Source organism: Danio rerio, chromosome 10 (assembly GCF_052040795.2).
Source record: "Danio rerio strain M-AB ecotype USA chromosome 10, GRCz13ab, whole genome shotgun sequence".
NCBI lineage: Eukaryota > Metazoa > Chordata > Actinopteri > Cypriniformes > Danionidae > Danio > Danio rerio.
Genome location: NC_141030.1, coordinates 47,589,326 through 47,614,195, shown reverse-complemented (window position 1 = coordinate 47,614,195; position 24,870 = coordinate 47,589,326). Strand labels below are relative to the sequence as shown.

Sequence of the window (24,870 nt, the reverse complement as noted above, 5' to 3'; positions counted from 1 at the left end):
TTTATTTATTTATTTTATAATTAATACTTATTTAAGCATTTATTTATTTATTTAAAAATTAGAATTTATTTACTTATTTGTTTATATATTTATTTGTTTTTATTTATTTATTTATTTTTTTGTTCATTTAATTATTTAGCAATTAAAATTTGTTTATTTGTTTATTTATCTGTTTTTATTTATTTATTTAACAATTAAATTATTTAGGCATTTATTTGTTTAGTTGTTTGTTTTTATTTATTTGTCTATTTATTTATTTGTCTATTCATTTATTTATTTGTTTTTTTATTTATTAGTTTATTTATTTGTTTGTTTTTATTTGTTAATTTAACAATTAAAATTTATTTAAACATTTATTTATTTATTTGGTTATTTATTTATTTATTTAACACTTAAAATTAAATAAGCTATTTATTTAATTTTAGTTATTTATTTGTTCATTTATTTATTTATTTGATTGTATTTATTTATTTGTTTATTTATTCATTTAGCAATTAAAATGTATTTATTTATATATTTAATTTGTTTATTTATTTGTTCGTTTATTTATTAAATAATTTGTTTATTTATCAATTAAATTGATTTAAGCATTTATTTATTGATTTACTTATTAAATTGGTGTCGTTTGTGTGTTATGCGTCTCTGTCTTTCTCTGTGTATGTTTGTGTTATTTATGTGTGTGTGTGTGTGTGTGTGTGTGTGTGTGTGTGTGTGTGTGTGTGTGTGTGAGAGTGACTAAATTAATTTAAGCATTTTGGCGCTAAAGGTGCTCCATACATACCCGGGTCAAAAATGACTAGATAATGTAATAATGTTCTTTGTAAGTGTGGCACGGTGGCTCAGTAGTTTTCAAGGTTGCTGGTTCGAGTCCCGGCTGGGTCAGTTGGCATTTCTGTGTGGAGTTTGCATGTTCTCCCCATGTTAGTGTGGGTTTCCACTGAGAAACATTATTTCCTATTTTAAAAACGACATTTAATTTTGTAAAACTATTTACCGAGGGCCTCAAACATTGAAAAACATCCAGAATCTGTCAGCTTATCTGTCTAAAGAAGTTCATTAGTTAACAATCTGAAGAAGTGTCCATCGCAGTGTATGTCTGTCAGTCTTATCTCCGGTGAACACTCACGCAGATAAACTGTGCTGCTGGTCATCTGAACTCACAGTCCTCACACTGTCAGACACGTGAAGGTTTCCCACGAGTTTGTTTGCTCTGGCGGTGACTGAGATTGACATGTCTCAGATAACTCCACTTAAAGACATAGAGAACTCTTAGACATACAGCGACTCTGAAAGAGACACTTCACCCAAATATGAGGATTTACAGGTCATTTACTCACACTCTGCTCATTGGAGATGTTTGTAGGAGCTGAATTTGGTTATTCTTATAATGGCAGGTTTTTAGATTAGAAATGCACACACAAATGAGTGTAAATCAGTCATCATGGCTCCTGATGACACACTGATCTGTGTGAGAAATTAAAGATTATTTACCATACCATTAGCTGTAATCCACAGATAAACAGCAGGACAGTGGTCACAAGTGGATAAGGTGTGTGTGTGTGTATCTCTATCTCTCTCTCGCTCTCTTTCTCTCTCCCTCTTTGTCTCTGTGTACATTTATTGTAAATTTAATAATAATAATTGATCAATAGATGGATAGATTGATGGATGGGACAATAGATGGATGGAACGATGGATGGATGGATGGGTTGATGAATGGAACGATAGATATATAAAACAATAGGTGGATGGATGGATGGATGGAAGGATGGAATGTTGTATGTATGGTATGAATGATGGAACGATGGATGGATGAATGGATGGATGGATGGATGGATGAAACAATAGATAGATAAAACAATGGATGGAACGATGGATGGATGGATGGATGGATGGATAGATAGATAGATGGATTGATGGATGTATGGTATGAATGATGATGGATGGATGAATGGATAGATTGATGGATGGGACAATAGATGGATGGAACGATAGATAGATGGATGGATGTATGGATGAATGTATGGATGGGTTGATGGATGGAATGATAGATGTATAAAACAATGAATGGAACAATAGATGGATAGATGGAATGATGTATGTATGGTATGAATGATGGATGGATGGAAAAATGGATAGATTGATGGATGGAACGATAGATGGACAAAACGATGAATGGATAATGGATGGATGGATGGAACAATGGATGGATGGATGAATGGGTTAAATGATGGATGAATGGATGGGTTGATGGATGAAACAGATGAATGGATGGATGGATAGAAACAATAGATGATAGAACAATGAATGAATGGATTGATGGAAGAATGGATGGAACAATAGATGGATGGATGAATGGATAAATGGAATGATAGATGGATAGAAAGGATGGGAGGAACAATAGATGGATAGATGAATGAATAAATAGCATGATGGATAGAAGGATGGAATGATAAATGGATTAAACAGTGGATGGAAGGATGAACGGAACAAAAGATGGATTGATGGAACGATAGATAGATAGATAGATAGATAGATAGATAGATAGATAGATAGATAGATAGATAGATAGATAGATAGATAGATAGATAGATAGATAGATAGATAGATAGATAGATAGATAGATAGATAGATAGATAGATAGATAGATAGATAGATAGATAGATAGATAGATAGATAGATAGATAGATAGATAGATAGATAGATAGATGAAAAGCAGTCAGATGTGTAGTCCCTCATGCTAAGCTGTGTGTTTCCTGCTGTGTGCTGATCAGGTCAGACGCCGCTGATTATTTGACGAGCGGAAACAGTTGTTGTGTGTCGAGCAGCTGCGGGTCACTGCACCACTGCTGTTCTGTTGACCCAGAGCCACTCTTCAAAGATCTGATGCACATTACTGACATACTGAACACATTCTGCATCACAGCAGCTGAGAGAGCACACACACACACACACACACACACACACACACATTCTCACAATGCACTGACAGGTGATCACTGACATCATAAAAATCGTACAATCTGACTTTAATTGCATATTTCAAATACTTGATCGTGATTGGTCAGGATTTTATGACTAATCATCTTTCATGTCATAAGATTATGATCACCTTATTAATTATAATAATATACCCCCCCCCCAATGCATTCCTATCAATTTGTTTATGTGTTGTGCATTTGTGTGTGTTGCTCATGTGTGTGTGTGTATGGTTGTATATGTTGCTTGACTTCAAGTTGATCATTTGGAAAAGTGTCAGAAGGTGGATTTCTCTGCTGAATCATCTGTTGATCTGCATCCCAATCATCACCAATACTGCAGAAGACCTACTGGAACCAGCATGGACCAAGATTCACACAGAAATCAGTCAAGTTTGGTGAAGGAGAAATCATGGTTTGGGGTTGTATTCAGTATGGGGGCGTGCGAGAGATCTGCAACATCAACAGCCTGAGGTATCAAGACATTTGTGCTGCTCATTACATTACAAACCACAGGAGAGGGACAATTCTCCAGCAGGATAGCGCTCCTCATACTTCAGCCTCCACATCAAAGCTCCTGAAAGCAAAGACGGTCAAGCTGCTCTAGGATTAGCCAGCCCAGTCACCAGACATGAACATTATTAAGCATTATTAAGATGAAGCAGAAGGCATTGAAGAGAGAATCTTGATGAACTCTGGGAGTTTAATTAGCATCTTCATTAGTAAACACAGCCACTGATTGACTTGTTGTGTCTCCTCATGGAGTGTTTGCTCTGTGAGAGGAAATCAAGCGTCTGCCGATGATCAACAGCTGATGTGTGCTCATGTTGAGAGCAGCTGCTGATAATGGGCAATAATAAACTGCTGCTTCTGTCTGACACTCAACAGTTCAGCTGATCTGGAAACAGCAGAGATTTTAGTCCAAACACCACATGAAAACCTATTTTCCTTGGCAGATCCGTGGAAAAAAAAAGTATTTACTATGGCTTTCATGAGAAGGATCATGATGGATAGTGCGGTGAGGGACGTTGATATTAAAGGAGACCTATTCTGCCGCTTTTTACAATGTCAAACAAGTCTCTGATGTCCGTAGAGTGTGTGTGTGTCACAAATATACCTCACGGGTAATGTTTTCTTACTCTCTGAAATACTTTTAGGCTTTGATCCTGATTTTAGTGACTGTCGCTTTAAATTCAAATGAGATTGTGCTCTTTTTAAAAGAGGGTGGAGCTACAAGTGTCACCCTACACTGCAAAAAATGCTTTTCTTACCTAGATTTTTTGTCTTGTTTCAAGTCCAAATATCTAAAAATTCTCAAATCAAGAAGAATTTTCTAGACAAGCAAAACACATTGTCTTGTTTTAAGGAATAATATGCCAATATTAAGTGAGTTTATCCTTAAAACAAGCAAAATGATCTGCCAAAGGGGTAAGCAAAATAATCTTGTTTTTCCTTTTGACATAAGATTAATTTGCTTACCCCATTGGCAGATTATTTTGCTTGTTTTAAGGAAAAACTCACTTAATATTGGCATATTATTTCTCAAAACAAGACAATGTGTTTTGCTTGTCTAGAAAATTCTTTGCGATTTGAGAATTTTTAGACATTTGAACTCGAAACAAGACAAAAAATCTAAGTAAGAAAAACATTTTTTGCAGTGTAAGCGGGGGGGGGGGTATGATGCTGTTCCTTTTTGCGCCTGACCGTGTACCTCTGTATGGACGACCTTTCCACTGTTTCCATTTTGCCTAGTGGCCGCCGCGGACACAGAGTGGAGTTGACCGTGACGACAGGGTTAGAGTATAAAAAAATAAATAAACTAGCAAATAACAGGGTGAGAATGTGGTAAAATTTGAAAACGTGGTAAAAATAATGTGAGGGTTTTTCTTTTTCTGGAATGCTTTTAAAAAACACTGTCGGTTGGGTTTAGGGAAGGTGGTTGGCGCTGGTCAATCGGTGCTTTTTAAAACACTGTCGGTTGGGTTTAGGGAAGGTGGTTGGCGCTGGTCAATCGGTGCTTTTTAAAACACTGTTGGTTGGGTTTGGGGAAGGTGGTTGGCGCTGGTCAATCGGTGCTTTTTAAAACACTGTCGGTTGGGTTTGGGGAAGGTGGTTGGCGCTGGTCAATTGGTGCTTTTTGAAACACTGTCGGTTGGGTTTAGGGAAGGTGGTTGGCGCTGGTCAATCGGTGCTTTTTGAAACACTGTCGGTTGGGTTTAGGGAAGGTGGTTGGCGCTGGTCAATCGGTGCTTTTTTAAACACTGTCGGTTGGGTTTAGGGAAGGTGGTTGGCACTGGTCAATCGGTGCTTTTTTAAACACTGTCGGTTGGGTTTAGGGAAGGTGGTTGGCGCTGGTCAATCGGTGCTTTTAAAAAACACTGTCGGTTGGGTTTAGGGAAGGTTGTTGGCGCTGGTCAATCGGTGCTTTTTTAAACACTGTTGGTTGGGTTTAGGGAAGGTTGTTGGCGCTGGTCAATCGGTGCTTTTTTAAACACTGTTGGTTGGGTTTAGGGAAGGTGGTTGGCGCTGGTCAATCGGGGCTTTTAAAAAACTGTCGGTTGGGTTTAGGGAAGGTGGTTGGCGCTGGTCAATCGGTGCTTTTTAAAACACTGTCGGTTGGGTTTAGGGAAGGTGGTTGGCGCTGGTCAATCGGTGCTTTTAAAAAACACTGTCGGTTGGGTTTAGGGAAGGTGGTTGGCGCTGGTCAATCGATGCTTTTTAAAACACTGTCGGTTGGGTTTAGGGAAGGTGGTTGGCGCTGGTCAATCGGTGCTTTTAAAAAACACTGTCGGTTGGGTTTAGGGAAGGTGGTTGGCGCTGGTCAATCGATGCTTTTTAAAACACTGTCGGTTGGGTTTAGGGAAGGTGGTTGGCGCTGGTCAATCGGTGCTTTTTAAAACACTGTCGGTTGGGTTCAGTCCTTCATTGAATCCTTCTTCCACTCATTTAGTCTTTCTTTTGTTCCTCCCTTCATTCGTTCACTTTCTTATTCGTTTGTTCATATTTTGTTCCTTCCTTCATTAGGCCCTTTGTTCATTCATTAATTTGTTCCTTCCTTCCTTCCTTCGTTTGTTCAGTTCTTCTTTGAATCCTTCCCTCATTCTTTTGGTCCTTATTTCGTTCCTCCCTTCTTCATTCTCTTGCTCATTCGTTCGTTCGTATTTTGTTCCTCCCTTTATTAGGTCCTTTGTTTTTTTAATTTGTTCCTATCTTCCTTCCTTACTTCCTAAGTTTGTTCAGTCCTTCCTTGAATCCTTCCTTTATTCTTTTGGTCCTTTTTTCGTTCCTCCCTTCATTCATTCTTTTGCTTATTCATTCATTTGTTCGTGTTTTGTTCCTACCTTTATTGGGTCCTTTGTTAGTTCATTTGTTCGTTCCTTCTTTCCTTCCTTCCTTCCTTAGTTTGTTCAGTCTTTTCTTGAATCCTTCCTTCATTCATTTAGTCCTTCTTTCGTTCGCTTGCTCATTCAATCGTTTGTTTGTTCGTATTTTGTTCTTACCTTTATTAGGTCATTTGTTCGTTAATTTGTTCGTTCCTTCCTTCCTTGGTTTGTTTAGTCCTTCCTTAAATCCTCCCTTCATTCATTCGGTCCTTCCTTCAATTCCTTGTTCGGTCCTTCTTTCAGTCCTTCCTTCCATTCTTCATTAGTTCCATTTAGTGATTGTTTAAGGCTGTTTCATCATGTCATCATACAGGCGACATCCCTATTTTCCTCATCAGTGATATGCAGTCTATATTCAGTCTCTGGGCCATTGCGTGTAGACTTTGGACATCTTCTTGGACAGTGTTAATGCTTCCAAAAGATTTGCTGCATTTATAAAGCACCCATGTATTGAGGTTGTTCAGTATGACACGATTTACCTTCTATGTACTAAAATATAAAGAGTGACTGCAGGTTGAAGGAAAATAGTGGAGTAAAAGTACCTTACTTTAACTACTTAGTACAATTCCTGAGAAAAGCTAATAAGTTACAGTAATTTGAGTATCTGTAATTTGTTAATTTACACCACTGATTATTATTACCAGTTGATGAGAATCCCCATACAGTTTGATAGAGCTCTCGGACCCAGAAGCCACTTTGCATGACTTAACACTTAACAAGCAGATTAATTAAACTAAAAAGTAACTCTCATACATTTTTTTGAGTAACTTAATTATTATTATTCATTTTGCATTACTCGTTACTTAGAAAAATATTATTATGTAGGCTACTTCATGTTACTTGTAATATGTTTCCCCCAACACTGGTGTAGATGTATGAATTTTTGTGCACATGCTGCAGCCAGATGCAGGTCTGCGAGTGTGGTTTCTGCGTTTTGGATGATTTGGGTCTCAGGTGACACACATCAGCCTCTAGTAGAGGATTCTTCCGACCTCCGTTTGCTTTGGCGGAGCTCCTGACGTGAAGCGCGAGGCTGGACGACTCTCTTTTCCAGCTCCATTCAGACTGCGGTGGAAAAAATCCTTCCTCTTCTGAAATGGAAACTCATGCAACTGTACAGTTTGAGACGTTTATAATTATTAGACATTTTTTAATTGTCCTGCACTGTAAAATTGTATCCGTTAATGAACAATTTCTGCATTTTGAGATTTACAAGTGTTTATTTATGGTTGGTAATTGCATTATGGGATGTTGATCTCGGCTCTGTCCACTTTTGATGTTGGAAATTTAACTCTACAGTTTAACAAAGCGACTTTTATTGACATTTTAGTGGTTTGAAATAATATGGTAAAAAAAATAATGGTTTTGAAATAGCAGAAAATGTGCTGCAGTTTATTACAAGGTGTCTGTGCGTAACATACAACACAAACCCAGAATATATATGACTTTAAACTATTGAAAATGTTCATAAGAGTCACTTTTTTTCAGACTTTTCAAAGTTAAAAGTCGTTCAAGCTCCCATAATGCAGAAATAAAAACATGAAATACTGAAAGCGGCTAATGTACAGGATATTTTCCACAGCGTGTGCCTGTGGTGCAGTGTGTTGTTGAGTCCGCAGCAGGTGAAGCAGCACATGAGGAATGTCAGAAACATGCGACACACTCCAGGCATGAGATTACTTTACCCTCCATCATGGCTTTCACAGTAACTCCATCCAGAAGCTCCATCGAGATCGCGTTATCATGATCCTCCGCAGAGCTGACACTCGCTCTCACTGTTGTCTCAGATCAGCCTCTGACAATCAAATGAAGAGGAAGAAAAGATAAAACCGCAGATTCTGTGCATGCTCTACATGTTGATTCGACACGAGGTCACAGACCAGACGTCCCATTTCAGTGTTCTTGCATATTAGGACAAAACTACGGTGACTGAGAGAGCACAAGTTAAAGGGATAATTCGCCCAAAAATTTCATTCATTCATTTTCCTTTGGCTTAGTCTCTATTTTAGAGGTCGCCACAGCAGAATGAACCACCAACTATTCCAGCATATGTTTTGCAGAGCGGATGCCCTTCCAGCTGCAACCCAGAACAGGAAAACACCCATACACACTCATACACTACGGCCAATTTAGCTTACCCAATTCCCACTTGTGTACCATAGCAACGGTAGAATCACCATAACAGATTGATTACTGTAGTTGTTGTGTTACCATAGCAACTGTAGAATCACCGCAACATATCGACTACTATAGTTGTTGTGTTTTCATAACAACAGTAGAATCACCACAACACATAGACTTCTGTAGTTGTTGTTACCATAGCAACTGTACAATCACCACAACAGATTAATTAATGTAGTTGTTGTGTTACCATAGCAACTGTAGAATCACCACAACACATAGATTACTGTAGTTGTTGTTTTGCCATAGAAACTGCAGAATCACCACAACAGATCGACTACTATAGTTATTGTGTTTCCATAGCAACTGTAGAATCACCACAACAGATTAATTACTGTAGTTGTTGTGTTACTATAGCAACTGTAGAATCACCACAACAGATCGACTACTAGTTGTTGTTACCATAGCAACTGTAGAATCACCACAACAGATCGACTACTATAGTTGTTGTGTTACTATAGCACCTGTAGAATCCCCACAACAGATCAATTACTGTAGTTGTTGTTACTATAGCAACTGTAGAATCACCACAACAGATCAATTACTGTAGTTGTTACCATAGCAACTGTAGAATCACCACAACAGTTTGACTACTATGGTTGTTGTGTTACCATAGCAACTGTAGAATCACCACAACAAATTAATTACTGTAGTTGTTGTGTTACCATAGCAACTGTAGAATCACCACAGCAGAATAATTTAAGCATTTCATTTTAGTGTTGTTTAAAAAACACCACAATATTTACTATAAATTGACACTTTCCACATGAAAAAATATTATAGTAATATTTTCGTGTATATATACCATCTCTCAAAAAATGAAGCAAAATGAATTCTGACAGAATTTCGTCAAAATACCTCCAACTTTAATTATATTTTGTATAGATGCAAATAGATGAAATGATATTTATTTATATCCCTGCATTACGTTGTTAAGCAATAACCCTAATATTGACAATGCTTCAGTTTTACCACTTGCAAACTAAATTAGCACGCACAGAAATGAAGCACTTTTACTTATCGGAGTCATTAATTGGCAGACTCCCATGCAATCTGTTGGACAGTGATGGGTTTGTGGTGCGTCTTCTTATTTCCTTGACCTTATTTCCAAAAAATTTAACTTTATTTGTTATAATTGTGAAAATTCTGACTTTATTTTTCAGAACTTTGACTTTATTTCTCAGATTTTTGCTAAGTTATTTACTTTATTTTGTGAAATTGCGACTATTGCTCAAAAATTTGTCTGATATATTATTGCTTGATTTTTTAATATTATTAAAGTTGTTGTTTTACCAACTACAGAATCAAGAGTTCTTTACTATAGTATGGTTACAAAAACAATATAGAATTTACTATAGTATTGTTTCATGTGGGAATGTCTGGGCACTGGAGCCATCATTCGGGGCCTGAGGGATCACGGCTGAGGGTCACGACCCCTGATGACCCCTGACAGCAGGAAGTTTCAGCTAATGTGGTTCTGATTAGGGTCCTTATCTCCAGAAGTCCGATTAATGCTGTAATTATCTGACAGGAGGAAACCAGCTGAATGACTGAGTGAGCTGCTTCACACCACAATCAAAATCTGCTGCTGGTAAATTCAGTTTAAACCAACACAAACCATCATGTTTTAACCATTAAATCTAGTATGTTTTAATGGGTGCTACTGGTGTGTTTATCGATGTATTCTTTTAGGATTTAGAGGTTAACACCAACAGGAAGTATGTAAAATTATTTTAAATAAGTAAAATAAAATAAGAGTAGAGATCTATAGGATCAATACAGTTTCCATTAAAATTCTCATAATTATCTACATTAATCCACATTACAAATCCATTAATATGAAAACTCGATTCCACTACTGAATAAAAAAATATATAAAAAAGGGTTAAAAAAACTTACATTATCTAAGAATTGCATGATATAAATGCAAAATTCTGAGAAATAAAGTCAGAGCTCTAAAAAAATTAAGTCAGTCAAGTCTTTATTTCTCAAATTGCTAAAATATTTCTCAAAATTGCGATTATTTCTCAAAAATTGTGAAAATTGTGACTTTATTCTCAGAATTGCGAAAATTCTGTTTTTATTTCTCAGAATTGCGAAAATTCTGACTTTATTTCTCAGAATTGCGAAAACTCTGACTTTATTCTTAGAACTGCGAAAATTCTGACTTTATTCTCAGAATTGCGAAAATTGTGACTTTATTCTCAGAATTGCGAAAATTGTGACTTTATTCTCAGAATTGCGAAAATTCTGACTTTATTTCTCAGAATTGCGAAAATTCTGACTTTATTTCTCAGAATTGCGAAAATTCTGACTTTATTTCTCAGAATTGCGAAAATTCTGACTTTATACTCAGAATTGCGAAAATTCTGACTTTATTTCTTAGAATTGCGAAAAATTCTGACTTTATTCTCAGAATTGCGAATTTTGTTAAAAATATTTACTTTATTTTAAAGAATTGCAACTTTATTTCTCAGAATTGTAACTTTATTTGTCAGAATTACGAAAATTTTGACGTTATTTTTCAGAATTTTTACTATTTGGAAAAATTGCGACTATTTCTCAGAAATGTAACTTATTTAACTAAATTGCAAAAAATTTGCTTTATTTCTCACAATTTTACTTTATTTCTCAGATTTTTTACCTTTTTTCTCTGCCATTTCTCAGAATTTGACTGTTTTTCAGAATTGTTACTTTATTAGTCAGAATTGTGAAAATTTGTACTTTATTTCTAAGAATTGTCACTTTATTTCTCAGAAATGTGGCTTTATTTTTTCAGAATTTTTACCTTCTCAAAGTTGGGACTTTATTTCTTAGAATTCTGGCTTTATTTGTAAAAATTGTGACTTTATTTCCCAGAAATGTAGCTTTATTTCTCAGAATTTTGACTTCATTTCTTAGAATTGTCACTATTTGTCAGATTTTTGACTTTATTTCTCAGAATTTTGACTTCATTTCTTAGAATTGTCACTATTTGTCAGATTTTTGACTTTATTTCTTAGAATTTTGACTATTTGTAAGAATTGCGACTTTATTTCTCAGAAATGTAACTATTTGTCAGAATTTTTAAAATTTTGACTTTATTTCTCAGAATTGCGACTTTATTTCTCAGAAATGTAACTTTATTTGTCAGAATTGTGAACATTTTGACTATTTCTCCCAATTGTAACTATTTTTGAAAATTTTGGCTATTTTTCAAAACTGTGACTTTATTTCTCAGAATTGCGAAAATGTTGACTATTTCTCCGAATTTTGACTTCATTTCTCAGAAATCTGATTTTATTTCTATTTATTTATAACTTGCAGATTCTAGTTTACATTTCACAATTCTGAGGGGAAGATAAATCTAAATTGTGAGTTTGTATCATGCAATTTTGAGATAAAACGTTACAATAACTTTTTTTATTCATTGAAGTAAAATACTTGATTACTTTCTTTCAGGCAATAAAGACTAATGATGATCGTCTTACAGTCCACCCCCCCCCCCCAAAAAAATGTAGTCATCCTCTATTTGTTCAAACCTTTTTCTTTATTCTGCTAAACATAAAATATTACAAAGAAATATAGAATTTACAGCCACTGTTTTTGTTGTATGTTTTTGTTGCTACTATGGCTGCTTTTTCCCATCATTTATCATAATATCTTGTTTTGTGTTCAAAAGAAAGAAACTCTAGGTTGAGTGTAAGTAAATTTTCATTTTTAGTGAACTGCCCCTTTAAGGAAGCAAATTACTTGGGTTTTTAAGATGTTCTGCTCTGGTGGAAAAGATAAGTCGCAGTTTGTTAAAGAAAACACATATTTGTTTTGATTTTCCCGCCAGACTGACTGCAGGCCAGAGTTTACAGAGCTGAAGAAAGAATAGTGTGTGTTTCATCTGCTGTAGCTACACTATCCAGATGTGTTTAAGATCCTGTCAAAACCACTCGCTGGAAAAAGAGAGAATATTTGCTTTGCACTTTCTGGAGGATGCCATTAGAGGATTTTAATTCGACTCAAATTACGATCTGGCACGTATTTTCTTTTCAACGCGGAACTGTATTTAGCATATTAGCAGAGCGCGGCTTTTATTAATGTAGCGTGAAAATCCCGCGAAATCCCGAAGCGGCTCGGGAACGCGCATCCGGTTCGCGCCAATGAGCAAACATGGCGGGAGGAAAGAAAAGCACAAGCTGTCTGGCTTCTGCAAATGATGGCCCGAACTGACAGTACATCACTTTTACACCGTGAATATGAGTATTCAGCTGATGTCTCTGAACAAAAAGCTTTTGAGAAGCAGGAGTGAGCCTAGTCTTGGTAAATGTAGACTGTTTTTAATGTTTGTGCCCTCAGCTCTTGTTTATTTATCTGTTTTTTGTGCGCCACATAATGTTTACATGACAGCACCAGGAAATGGGGTTTTCTGTGTCTTTGTGCACTTTATAATGTTATAAAAGTTTTTTGTTTCAAATAATTCGTATTCTTTTTTATTTTATTTGAAAAAATATCATAAACATGGGGAAATATGTATCATATTTTTTACCAAAATCTGCTTTAACTCAGTAAATAGCTTTTTTGCATTTTAATATATATATATATATATATATATATATATATATATATATATATATATATATATATATATATATATATATATATATATATATATATATAATTAAAAAAAATAATATTTCAATAAATAAATAATGCATATATATATATATATATATATATATATATATATATATATATATATATATATATATATATATATATTTACAGTTAAAGAAAGCTCTTCTGTATTTACAATTTATGTATTTATGTTGTGTTGTTTGGAAAAAAAACATTTGGAAAAAACAAATATTACAATTTTAGAAGTAAAATATTTACACTCACCGGCCACTTTGTTAGGTACACCTTACTAGTTCCGGGTTGAACACACTTTTGCATTCAGAACTGCTTTAATCCTTTGTGGCAGAGATTCAACAAGCTACTGGAAATATTCCTCAGAGATTTTGCTCCATATTGTCATGATAGCATCACGCAGTTGCTGCAGATTTGTCGGCTGCTCATCCATGATGCCAATCTCCCGTTCCACCACATCCCAAAGCTGCTCTATTGGATTAAGCTCTGGTGACTGTGGAGGCCATTTGAGTACAGTGAACTCATCGTCATGTTCAAGAAACCAGTCTGAGATGATTGAGCTTTATGACATGCTGCGTTATCCTGCTGGAAGTAGCTATCAGAAGATGGAGACACTGTGCTCATAAAGGGATGGACATGGTCAGCAACAACACTCAGGTAGGCTGTGGCGTTGATGCTCAGTTGATACTATTGAACCCAAAGAAAATCTCCCCCACACCATTACACCACCACCACCAGCCTGAACCTCTGATACAAGGCAGCATGGATCCGTGCTTTCATGTTGTTGAGGCCAAATTCTGACCCGAGCATCCGACAGAAGAAATGGAGACTCATCAGAGCAGCAACGTTTCTCCAATCTTCTATTGTCCAGTTTTGGTGAGCCTGTGTGAATTGTAGCCTCAGTTTCCTGTTCTTAGCTGACAGGAGCGGCACCCGGTGTGGTCTTCTGCTGCTGTAGCCCATCCGCCTCAAGGTTGGACGTGTTGTGTGTTCAGAGATGCTCTTCTGCAGAGCTCGGTTGTATCGAGTGCTTATTTGAGTTTCTATCAGCTGGAACCAGTCTGGCCATTTTCCTCTGACCTCTGGCATCAACAAGGCATTTGCGCCCACAGAACTGCCGCTCACTGGATATTTCCTCTTTTTCAGACCATTCTCTGTAAACCCTAGAGATGGTTGTGCGTGAAAATCTTAGTAGTTTCTGAAATACTCAGAGCAGAACGTCTTGCACCAACAACTATGCCAAGTTCAAAGTCACTTAAATCCCCTTTCTTCCCCATTCTGATGCTCAGTTTGAACTGCAGTAAATCGTCTTGATCATGTCTACATTTCTAAATGCATTGAGTTGCTGCCCTGGGATTGGCTGATTAGAAATATGCGTTAATAAGCAGTTGGACAGGTGTACAGGTACCTAATAAAGTGGCCAGTAAGTGTGTATGTGTGTGTTTATATATATATATATATATATATATATATATATATATATATATATATATATATATATATATATATATATATATATACACACACACACACATACATTTTTGTTTGTTTATATTAAGGTATTTGATTAAATGGCAAGGAAGCTTGATGTGGCCCCTGGAGGCTAATATTCACTCTAAAATCCATGCTGTGTGTCAGTGCAGTTTGCACATTAAAGTGTCTCTGATCTGCCCTCAGAAATCATCACTTCAGAACTGGAGGAAGAAGCTGAGAGCCCGTCTTCAAGAAACTTCCCCAGAGTCTGACTCCTGTAAGTGGCAGAAACATTAGCATTGAGTCTGGAAGAGCACCATAGGAGAGCTGCAGGACCAAGAAAAACATTGGTGCTACCAATAAGTCGCCCATAAAAAGAAGCAGATGTGTGTGCATAGATCTTCAGAAAATATTATCTTTGGAGGTAGAACACCATTTTTTTTACTACTAAACCCCCACAAAAACCACACTTGCTTGCTTTTCCTGCTGCAACTATAAAAATGATTTTTTTCAAAGCTGGAATGAAACAAAGATTGAAACTCTGGTGCTGTTTCAGACTTTCTTCTCCCTGAAATGTAACTTTGCTGTTCATTTACTCTGGTTATTCACAATGTTGCTGATTTTATTTACAGACACTAAAGATTTTTTAGAAAGAACAAATAGTATAAAGTGGGTCCATTAGTAAATAAAAAAATATCTACAGTTTGGAAAATAGAGATTACCAGGTTTTACATATGATATGTAGATATGGCCACTTAAGACTTATTCACACTAAAACATAAATATTTTACCTTAACAAAGACAGTAAACCTGTTGTTTTTAGAGTGTTTAGTTGACTTTACTCAAAATCAATGAGTAAACCTAACAACTAATCTCTTTAAAATCAACAGGTTTATTTACTTATTTTAAGTAAAGTCAACTAATCGCTTTAAAAGCAACAGATTTACTCACTTATTTAAAGTAAAGTCAACTAATCGCTTTAAAAGCAACAGGTTTACTCACTTATTTAAAGTAAAGTCAACTAATCGCTTTAAAAGCAACAGGTTTACTCACTTATTTTAAGTCAACTAATCGCTTTAAAAGCAACAGGTTTACTCCTTTATTTTAAGTAAAGTCAACTAATCGCTTTAAAATCAACAGGTTTACTCACTTATTTTAAGTAAAGTCAACTAATCGCTTTAAAAGCAACAGGTTTACTCACTTATTTTAAGTAAAGTCAACTAATCGCTTTAAAATCAACAGATTTACTCACTTATTTAAAGTAAAGCCAACTAATCGCTTTAAAATCGACAGGTTTACTCGCTTATTTTAAGTAAAGTCAACTAATCGCTTTAAAAGCAACAGGTTTACTCACTTATTTTAAGTAAAGCCAACTAATCGCTTTAAAATCGACAGGTTTACTCGCTTATTTTAAGTAAAGTCAACTAATCGCTTTAAAAGCAACAGGTTTACTCACTTATTTAAAGTAAAATCAATTAATCGCTTTAAAAGCAACAGGTTTACTCACTTATTGTAAGTCAACTAATCGCTTTAAAAGCAACAGGTTTACTCACTTATTTTAAGTAAAGTCAACTAATCGCTTTAAAAGCAACAGGTTTACTCACTTATTTTAAGTAAAGTCAACTAATCGCTTTAAAATCAACAGGTTTACTCACTTATTTTAAGTAAAGTCAACTAATCGCTTTAAAATCAAAAGATTTACTCACTTATTTAAAGTAAAGCCAACTAATCGCTTTAAAATCAAAAGATTTACTCACTTATTTTAAGTAAAGTCAACTAATCGCTTTAAAAGCAACAGGTTTACTCACTTATTTTAAGTAAAGTCAACTAATCGCTTTAAAATCAACAGGTTTACTCGCTTATTTTAAGTAAAGTCAACTAATCGCTTTAAAATCAACAGATTTACTCACTTATTTTAAGTAAAGTCAACTAATCGCTTTAAAATCAACAGATTTACTCACTTATTTTAAGTAAAGTCAACTATTCTATATTTATGTGGAATAATGTGTATAATAGCTAAAAACCTATGTGGGTGTATATATATATATATTTATTTATTCACAATTTATTCACATTTTGTAAAGTAGCATTTTCTGTCTTTTAGTAAATATATATATATATATATATATATATATATATATATATATATATATATATATATATATATATATACTAAAAGACAGAAAATGCTACTTTACAAAATGTGAATAAATTGTGAATAAATCATGTACACAATTGCACATTAGTTAATAATACTTCTGAAATTAATATATAAACTAAAAAACATGCATTTGCATAGGTAAATAAACAGATTTGGTGATTCGCCAAACATATCTGTGGACGTCTGGACCCAGTGATAACCTGGTAGTATTGTGTTAAACCAGGTTTATACTGACCCAGGTTAGCTAGGTAAAGTGTGAAAAGCTCTTTTGTGCGGCTCCAACACAGAGACTCCTCTATGGAAAACCAAAAGAGCAAAGCAAGCCACAAACCTCAAGGCTTTTTGAATGAAACAAACCAAAGTCTCTCATGCAACTCTTTATTTTTCTTTGCCATCCAAAGCAGAAACACACATGCAAATCTGTCAGTGAACTCATTAAGATAATAATTCAGTACAGTACATGTGGGTTTTTTGTCCCTTCATCTCTCCTGTCGTAACAAAACAAAAAGACTCTGAGTGATAATTCAGTGTCGCACAGCATTGTGGGCAGTGGCGGATGTGGGGATTTAGGGTCCCTGAGCATTCCCACACATGGGGCCCAAAAGTCCTAATATAAACTCTATCTATCTAGCTGTCTGTCTGCCTGTTCCCTTTATTTATTAGAGAGGAAGCAATGTTATATATCTATAATACATTAATATAATTTCAACTTGTAGGTATTTATTGAGGGCGCCTAAATTTCCTGGGGCCCTAAGCAGTTGCTTACCATGCTTAATGGTTAAATCCTGTGGGTAATGCATTACAAGTAACATCAGTTATGTAATCGAATTACTGTTTATTTTTAAGTAACCAGTAACGGTGTCTGCTTGGTGTAAAAGTCTTAAATTGACTGAAATATCGTGTTGTAGGTCTTAAATCATTTTGAACAGGTTTTAGTTTTGCGTTTCCCAGTAAAGCAACTCAATCAGGCCAACATTCATCCAATCACCAACAATAGATCTCAGTAAAACCTTAATTTTTATATTAAAGTTATTTTTATTGCAAAGAGATACAGTTCACAACAGCTGTTAGACATTTTTATAGCAAATTCCCCATTAAATACCCTAATCTAGGAAAGAAAACTAAAACTATTGGTGGGCATATATAATTTTTTAAAATCTAGATTAATCTTACTGTAATATTGGAATTAATACGAGTTGTATCAAGGTACGTCCGTAAAGGTCTTTCTATCTCACCAGGGCCGGAGCAAGCTGAACTGATCATCTAGGCAAAGGATGATCACGCCGCACACAACCCCTAAAGTGAAGGGGGGTTGTGATGGGGGCGAGGGAGCTGTTGCGGACGCCGCCCTCTCTATTCTGCCGCCCTAGACGCGGATATAACTGAGGGGGCGGGTGCTGAAGGTAGTGTCGCGGACGCCGCCCTAGACGCGGATATAACTGAGAGCTCGGGTGGTGGGGGTAGTGTCGAGGACGCCGCCCTCTCTATTCTGCCGCCCTAGACGCGGATATAACTGAGGGCGCGGGTGGTGGGGGTAGTGTCGAGGTCGCCGCCCTCTCTATTCTGCCGCCCTAGACGCGGATATAACTGAGGGCGCGGGTGATAATATCGCAGACGCCGCCCTAGACGCGGATATAACTGGGAGCCCGGGTGGTAAAGGTAGTGTCGAGGACGCCGCCCTCTCTATTCTGCCGCCCTAGACGCGGATATAACTGAGGGCGCGGGTGATAATGTCGCGGACGCCGCCCTAGACGCGGATATAACTGAGAGCCCGGGTGGTGAGGGTAGTGTAGTGGACGCCGCCCTCTCTATTCTGCCGCCCTAGACGCGGATATAACTGAGGGCGCGGGTGATAATATCGCGGACGCCGCCCTAGACGCGGATATAACTGAGAGCCCGGGTGGTGAGGGTAGTGTCGAGGACGCCGCCCTCTCTATTCTGCCGCCCTAGACGCGGATATAACTAAGGGCGTGTGTGGTGAGGTTAGTGTCGCAAACGCCGTCCTAGACGCGAATATAACTGAGGGCGCGGGTGACGAGGGTAGTGTCGTGGATGCCGCCTTCTCTATTCTGCCGCTCTACATGCGGATATAACTGAGGGCGCGGGTGGTAAGGGGTAGTGTCGCAGACGCCGCCCTAGACGCGGATATAACTGAGGGCGCGGGTGGTGAGGGTAGTGTCGCAGACGCCACCCTCTCTATTCTGCCGCCCTAGACGTGAATAGAACTAAGGGCGCCGGTGGTGAAGGTAGTGTCGCGGATGCCGCCCTATACGCGGATATAACTGAGGGCGCGAGTGATAATGTCGCGGACGCCGCCCTAGACGCGGATATAACTGAGAGCCCGGGTGGTGAGGGTAGTGTCGAGGACGCCGCCCTCTCTATTCTGCCGCCCTAGACGCGGATATAACTAAGGGCGTGTGTGGTGAGGTTAGTGTCGCAAACGCCGCCCTAGACGCGAATATAACTGAGGGCGCGGGTGACGAGGGTAGTGTCGTGGATGCCGCCTTCTCTATTCTGCCGCTCTACACGCGGATATAACTGAGGGCACGGGTGGTAAGGGGTAGTGTCGCAGACGCCGCCCTAGACGCGGATATAACTGAGGGCGCGGGTGGTGAGGGTAGTGTCGCAGACGCCACCCTCTCTATTCTGCCGCCCTAGACGTGAATAGAACTAAGGGCACCGGTGGTGAAGGTAGTGTCGCGGATGCCGCCCTATACGCGGATATAACTGAGGGCGCGAGTGATAATGTCGCGGACGCCGCCCTAGACGCGGATATAACTGAGAGCCCGGGTGGTGAGGGTAGTGTCGAGGACGCCGCCCTCTCTATTCTGCCGCCCTAGACGCGGATATAACTGAGGGCGCGGGTGATAATGTCGCGGACGCCGCCCTAGACGCGGATATAACTGAGAGCCCGGGTGGTGAGGGTAGTGTTGAGGACGCCGCCCTCTCTATTCTGCCGCCCTAGACGCGGATATAACTGAGGGCGTGGGTGATAATGTCGCGGACGCCGCCCTAGACGCGGATATAACTGAGAGCCCGGGTGGTGAGGGTAGTGTCGAGGACGCCGCCCTCTCTATTCTGCCGCCCTAGACGCGGATATAACTGAGGGCGCGGGTGATAATGTCGCGGACGCCGTCCTAGACGCGAATATAACTGAGGGCGCGGGTGACGAGGGTAGAGTCGTGGATGCTGCCTTCTCTATTCTGCCGCTCTACACGCGGATATAACTGAGGGCGCGGGTGGTAAGGGGTAGTGTCGCAGACGCCGCCCTAGACGTGGATATAACTGAGGGCGCGGGTGGTGAGGGTAGTGTCGCAGACGCCACCCTCTCTATTCTGCCGCCCTAGACGCGGATAGAACTAAGGGCGCCGGTGGTGAAGGTAGTGTCGCGGATGCCGCCCTACACGCGGATATAACTGAGGGCGCGAGTGATAATGTTGCGGACGCCGCCCTAGACGCGGATATAACTGAGGGCGCGGGTGGTGAGGGTAGTGTCGCAGATGCCACCCTCTCTATTCTGCCGCCCTAGACGCGGATTTAACTGAGGGCGCCGGTGGTGAAGGTAGTGTCGCGGATGCCGCCCTACACGCGGATATAACTGAGGCTGCAAGAGGTGATGGTAGTGTCGGGGACGCCACCTTCTCGATTCTATGGACGCACCGGCCCTGTATCTCACACACTATAGTCGTTATAGAAGGCAGAAACTAAGCTTTTTTTGCAATGGATGATCAGCCACAAATATTTAAAAATTGCCAACTGGGAGACCACCAATAATCTGTAATGCATGATTATGGCCTAGTCCCAATTCTACCCGTTAAGCCCTTAAGGGGTTACCCCTACCCCTCGTTTTGCGCATTCCCGCCAAGAGGTAGGGGTGTCCCTATTCTCTTTAGCTTGAAGGTGTAGGGCTAGGAGGAAGGGGTGAATAGCCCTTCGAACAAAGATTTTTTAGGACCACACTCGAAACCAAGAGGCAAGAAAATTGCCCAGAATGCACCAGCCACGGCTGCACCCGGAAGTAAGGAGATCCACAGATTAGTACTTTTTGTCATTATTAACTTTTTTTGTAATTTTTTTTGTCATTATAAATCACAGAATCAATAAATGTGATTATAATAGAAGTCAGTGTAGCAAAAACAGACAGTAACGTAACCAAAGTGTAGAACATTTGCCCAAAGTGTATTGTTCAATTTTGTTAAAAATTTCAAAGCATTTCCCTAAAATCTGTGTCAAAAAAAGATTTGTCAGCAAAAATCATTCCATTTGTTGAAACACAGAGAAACGTGTGTCAATATTAAGACTCAAAATCAGCCCAGAGTGGATGAAAGCCTCCCCAACAGCACACAAGGGTTAATGTTCTACTGAAACAAAAAAGTCACATCTTGGATGACCTGTGGGTGCGTAAATGAACAGGGAATTTAATTTTTGAGTGAACTACCCCTTTAAGTGTTTTTTCATGCAGTCAGAGACTGTATAGAGTGAGTGCAGGCTGGTTTTGCACTGGCACCGCTGGCAGACTGTAATGACAGGGCAGAAATGCCACAGAGATCTTGTGGGAACAGAACGTCCGGCACACCCAGACCCGCTCAGCCATCCTCACACATCTACAGCAAAGCAGATCCCAGCACCAACCTTTTACTTTACTGGGTTTGAGTCCAGTCGGCTGAAAGCATGGAACGATAACTGGTTTCAACGTTTACCGCGGTTTGCAAAAGTCAAGGTTTTAAAACCGCTGAAATGTTCTATTATACCATTTCTATGGGATACAGCTGAATTCAAAATTATTAGCCCTCCTTTTGAAATTAGTAAAAGTACTAAAAATTCAGTAAATCCAGTGAGTCATTTTTCAGTGTGCATACAGCTGCATATCTGGCCATTTTCTCACAAACATTGCAAGTCTAAGATATGTAGTCTCAGCTTGCAAATCGCAGTCTGCATCCAGATACTATTGGGATTTTCTCACAAATGTATCCAGACAGACTTTCTCATAAATGTAAGCAGGCGTATTGTGCATCCAGGCAGATTTTCTCACAAATGCATTCAGGCAGATTTTCTCACAAATGCATTCAGGCAGATTTACTCACAAATGCAATCAGGGAGATTTTCTCACAAATGCATTCAAGGAGATTTTCTCACAAATGCATTCAGGCAGATTTTCTCACAAATGCATCCAGGGAGATTTTCTCACAAATGCATTCAGGCAGATTTTCTCACAAATGCATTCAGGCAGATTTTCTCACAAATGCATCCAGGCAGATTTTCTCACAAATGCATCCAGGGAGATTTTCTCACAAATGCATTCAGGCAGATTTTCTCACAAATGCATCCAGGGAGATTTTCTCACAAATGCATTCAGGCAGATTTTCTCACAAATGCATCCAGGGAGATTTTCTCACAAATGCATTCAGGCAGATTTACTCACAAATGCATTCAAGGAGATTTTCTCACAAATGCATTCAGGCAGATTTACTCACAAATGCATTCAAGGAGATTTTCTCACAAATGCATTCAGGCAGATTTACTCACAAATGCATTCAAGGAGATTTTCTCACAAATGCATTCAGGCTATTTCCACTGTCCGTGGTGATTGATATAATGGCAGTAAACGGTGACTGGTTAATCACATTAAAAACAAACGCATTTACAAAAGAGTCCAAATCAAAAGTCATGGTTCCTGATGACACATTGAGGTTTAAATGCATAGCCTGGTCATTTGTGTGAACGAAGTCCAAATATAGTCTGGTCACATTAATAAATAAAGCACAAGGATGCGCCAATAATATTGTACATAATGATTAATTTCTTACACAGAGTATTTATTTTCCATAATGTTTTTCTTATGATGAAAGTCTTATTTTTGCTGTAATAAAAGCAGTTTTAAATCTTTCAATAAGAATTTTAAGTTTAATATTTTTAGCCTCCTTAAGAAATCATTATGTTTGATTGTTTACAGAACAAACCACTGTTATCAACATAATAGCCTAGTTAATCCTTTAAATGTCACGTTTAGTTGAATACTAGTATCTGGACAAATATCTGGTCAAATGTTATGTGCTGTCATCATTCATTCATTCATTCATTTGCTTTTCGGCTTAGTCCCTTTATTAATCCGGGGTCGCCACAGCAGAATGAACCGCCAACTTATCCAGCACATTTTATGCAGCGGATGCCCTTCCAGCCGCATCCATCTCTGGGAAATGCTGTCATCATGGGAAAGACAAAATAAATTAGTTATTAGAAATGAGTTATTAAAACTATTTTGATTAAAAAAAGAAAAATCTTCTCTCCCTTAAGCAACACTTGAGAAATATTCTTAAAATAATGACAATGGTAACTGCATGTTTGTTTCAATGCTGTGTCTGCATTGATAGAAATGATTCTCAGGCAATTCAGGAGATCAGCTCCAACATCTGTTTTTTTTTTGTGTGTGTGAAGATGGTCAATTCCCGTAATCTCAGGTGAGTTTAGTGCGTCTGTAATTTCCCTGAAGTTCCAGAAATGCTGGTATGTGTTCACTCGTCCATGTCAGGATGGTCAAAGCGTGGGCAAGTGTTTGTTATGTTTGGTTTGTGCTGGAGGTTTTGGTGTCTTTCTGGGACTGTGGACATGCATAGCAGAACTCGACCCACCCGTAACCACACACTGACCAGCAGAGTCCTCTTTTCTCTTTCCCAGATGATGGCACTGCACAGAACGCAGACTTCACTTTCAGACTATTGTGACATGCATAAATAACAGCGCAGGACAAAGCACACAAACTCAAATTTCACCTTAAAATTAAATAAAATAAAATATATACACTTACTGGCCACTTTATTAGGTACACCTGTAATGCAAGTTTCTAATCAGCCAATCACATGGCAGCAACTCAGTGCATTTAGCCATGTAGGCATGTAGTCAAGACGATCTGCTGCAATTCAAACTGAGCATCAGAATGGGGAAGAAAGGGGATTTAAGTGACTTTGAACGTGGCATGGTTGTTGGTGTCAGACGGGCTGCTCTGAGTATTTCAGAAACTGCTGATCTACAGGGATTTTCACGCACAACCATCTCTAGGGTTTACAGAGAATGCTCCAACAAAGAGGAAATATCCAGTGAGCGGCAGTTTTGTGGGTGCAAATGCCTTGTTGATGCCAGAGGTCAGAGGAGAATGGCCAGACTGGTTCCAGCTGATTAAAAGGCAACAGTGACTCAAATAAGCACTCGTTACAACCGAGCTCTGCAGAAGAGCATCTCTGAACACACAACACGTCCAACCTTGAGGCGGATGGACTACAGCAGCAGAAGAGCACACCGGGTGCCGCTCCTGTCAGCTAAGAACAGGAAACTGAGGCTACAATTCACACAGACTCACCAAAACTGGACAATAGAAGATTGGAGAAGCATTGCCTGCTCTGAGTCTCCATTTCTGCTGCCACAATCGGATCGTTACGGTAGAATTTGGCACCAACACTATGAAAGCATGGATTCATCCTGCCTTGCATCAGCGGTTCAGGCTGGTGGTGGTGGTGTAATGGTGTGGGGGAGATTTTCTTGGCACACTTTGGGCTCATTAGTACCAACTGAGCATCAACGCCACAGCCTACCTGAGTATTGCTGCTGACCATGTCCATCCCTTTATGAGCTCAGTGTCTGATGGCTACTTCCAGCAGGATAACGCACCCTGTCATAAAGCTCAATCATCAGACTGGTTTCTTGAACATGACGATGAGTTCACTGTACTCAAATGGCCTTCACAGTCACCAGATCTCAATCCAATAGAGCAGCTTTGGGATGTGGTGGAACGGGAGATTGGCATCATGGATGTGCAGCCGACAAATCTGCAGCAACTGCGTGATGCTATCATGACAATATGGAGCAAAATTTCTGAGGGATATTTCCAGTAGCTTGTTGAATCTCTGTCACAAAGGATTAAGACAGTTCTGAAGGCAAAAGGGAGTCCAACCTGGTACTAGTAAGGTGTACCTAATAAAGTGGCCGGTAAGTGTACAATTTCTTAAAAATATACTACTATATACACTCTTAAAGCTTGGTTGTTTTAACCCAATGTTGGGTTTTCCCATATTTGACCCAG

The 24,870-nt window shown here is 38.7% G+C and overlaps 1 long non-coding RNA gene across 1 annotated transcript; it reads right to left on the bottom strand.

Annotated features, from left to right (window-relative positions):
* Window positions 1-6,430: 6,430 nt before the first annotated feature.
* Window positions 6,431-12,884, bottom strand: LOC147842210 (uncharacterized). The gene is made up of 4 exons (XR_015501658.1): window positions 11,514-12,884; window positions 10,858-11,451; window positions 8,982-10,767; window positions 6,431-8,930 (listed from the first exon to the last, which is right to left on the bottom strand). It is a non-coding gene; the product is annotated as an uncharacterized LOC147842210 (long non-coding RNA).
* Window positions 12,885-24,870: the final 11,986 nt, after the last annotated feature.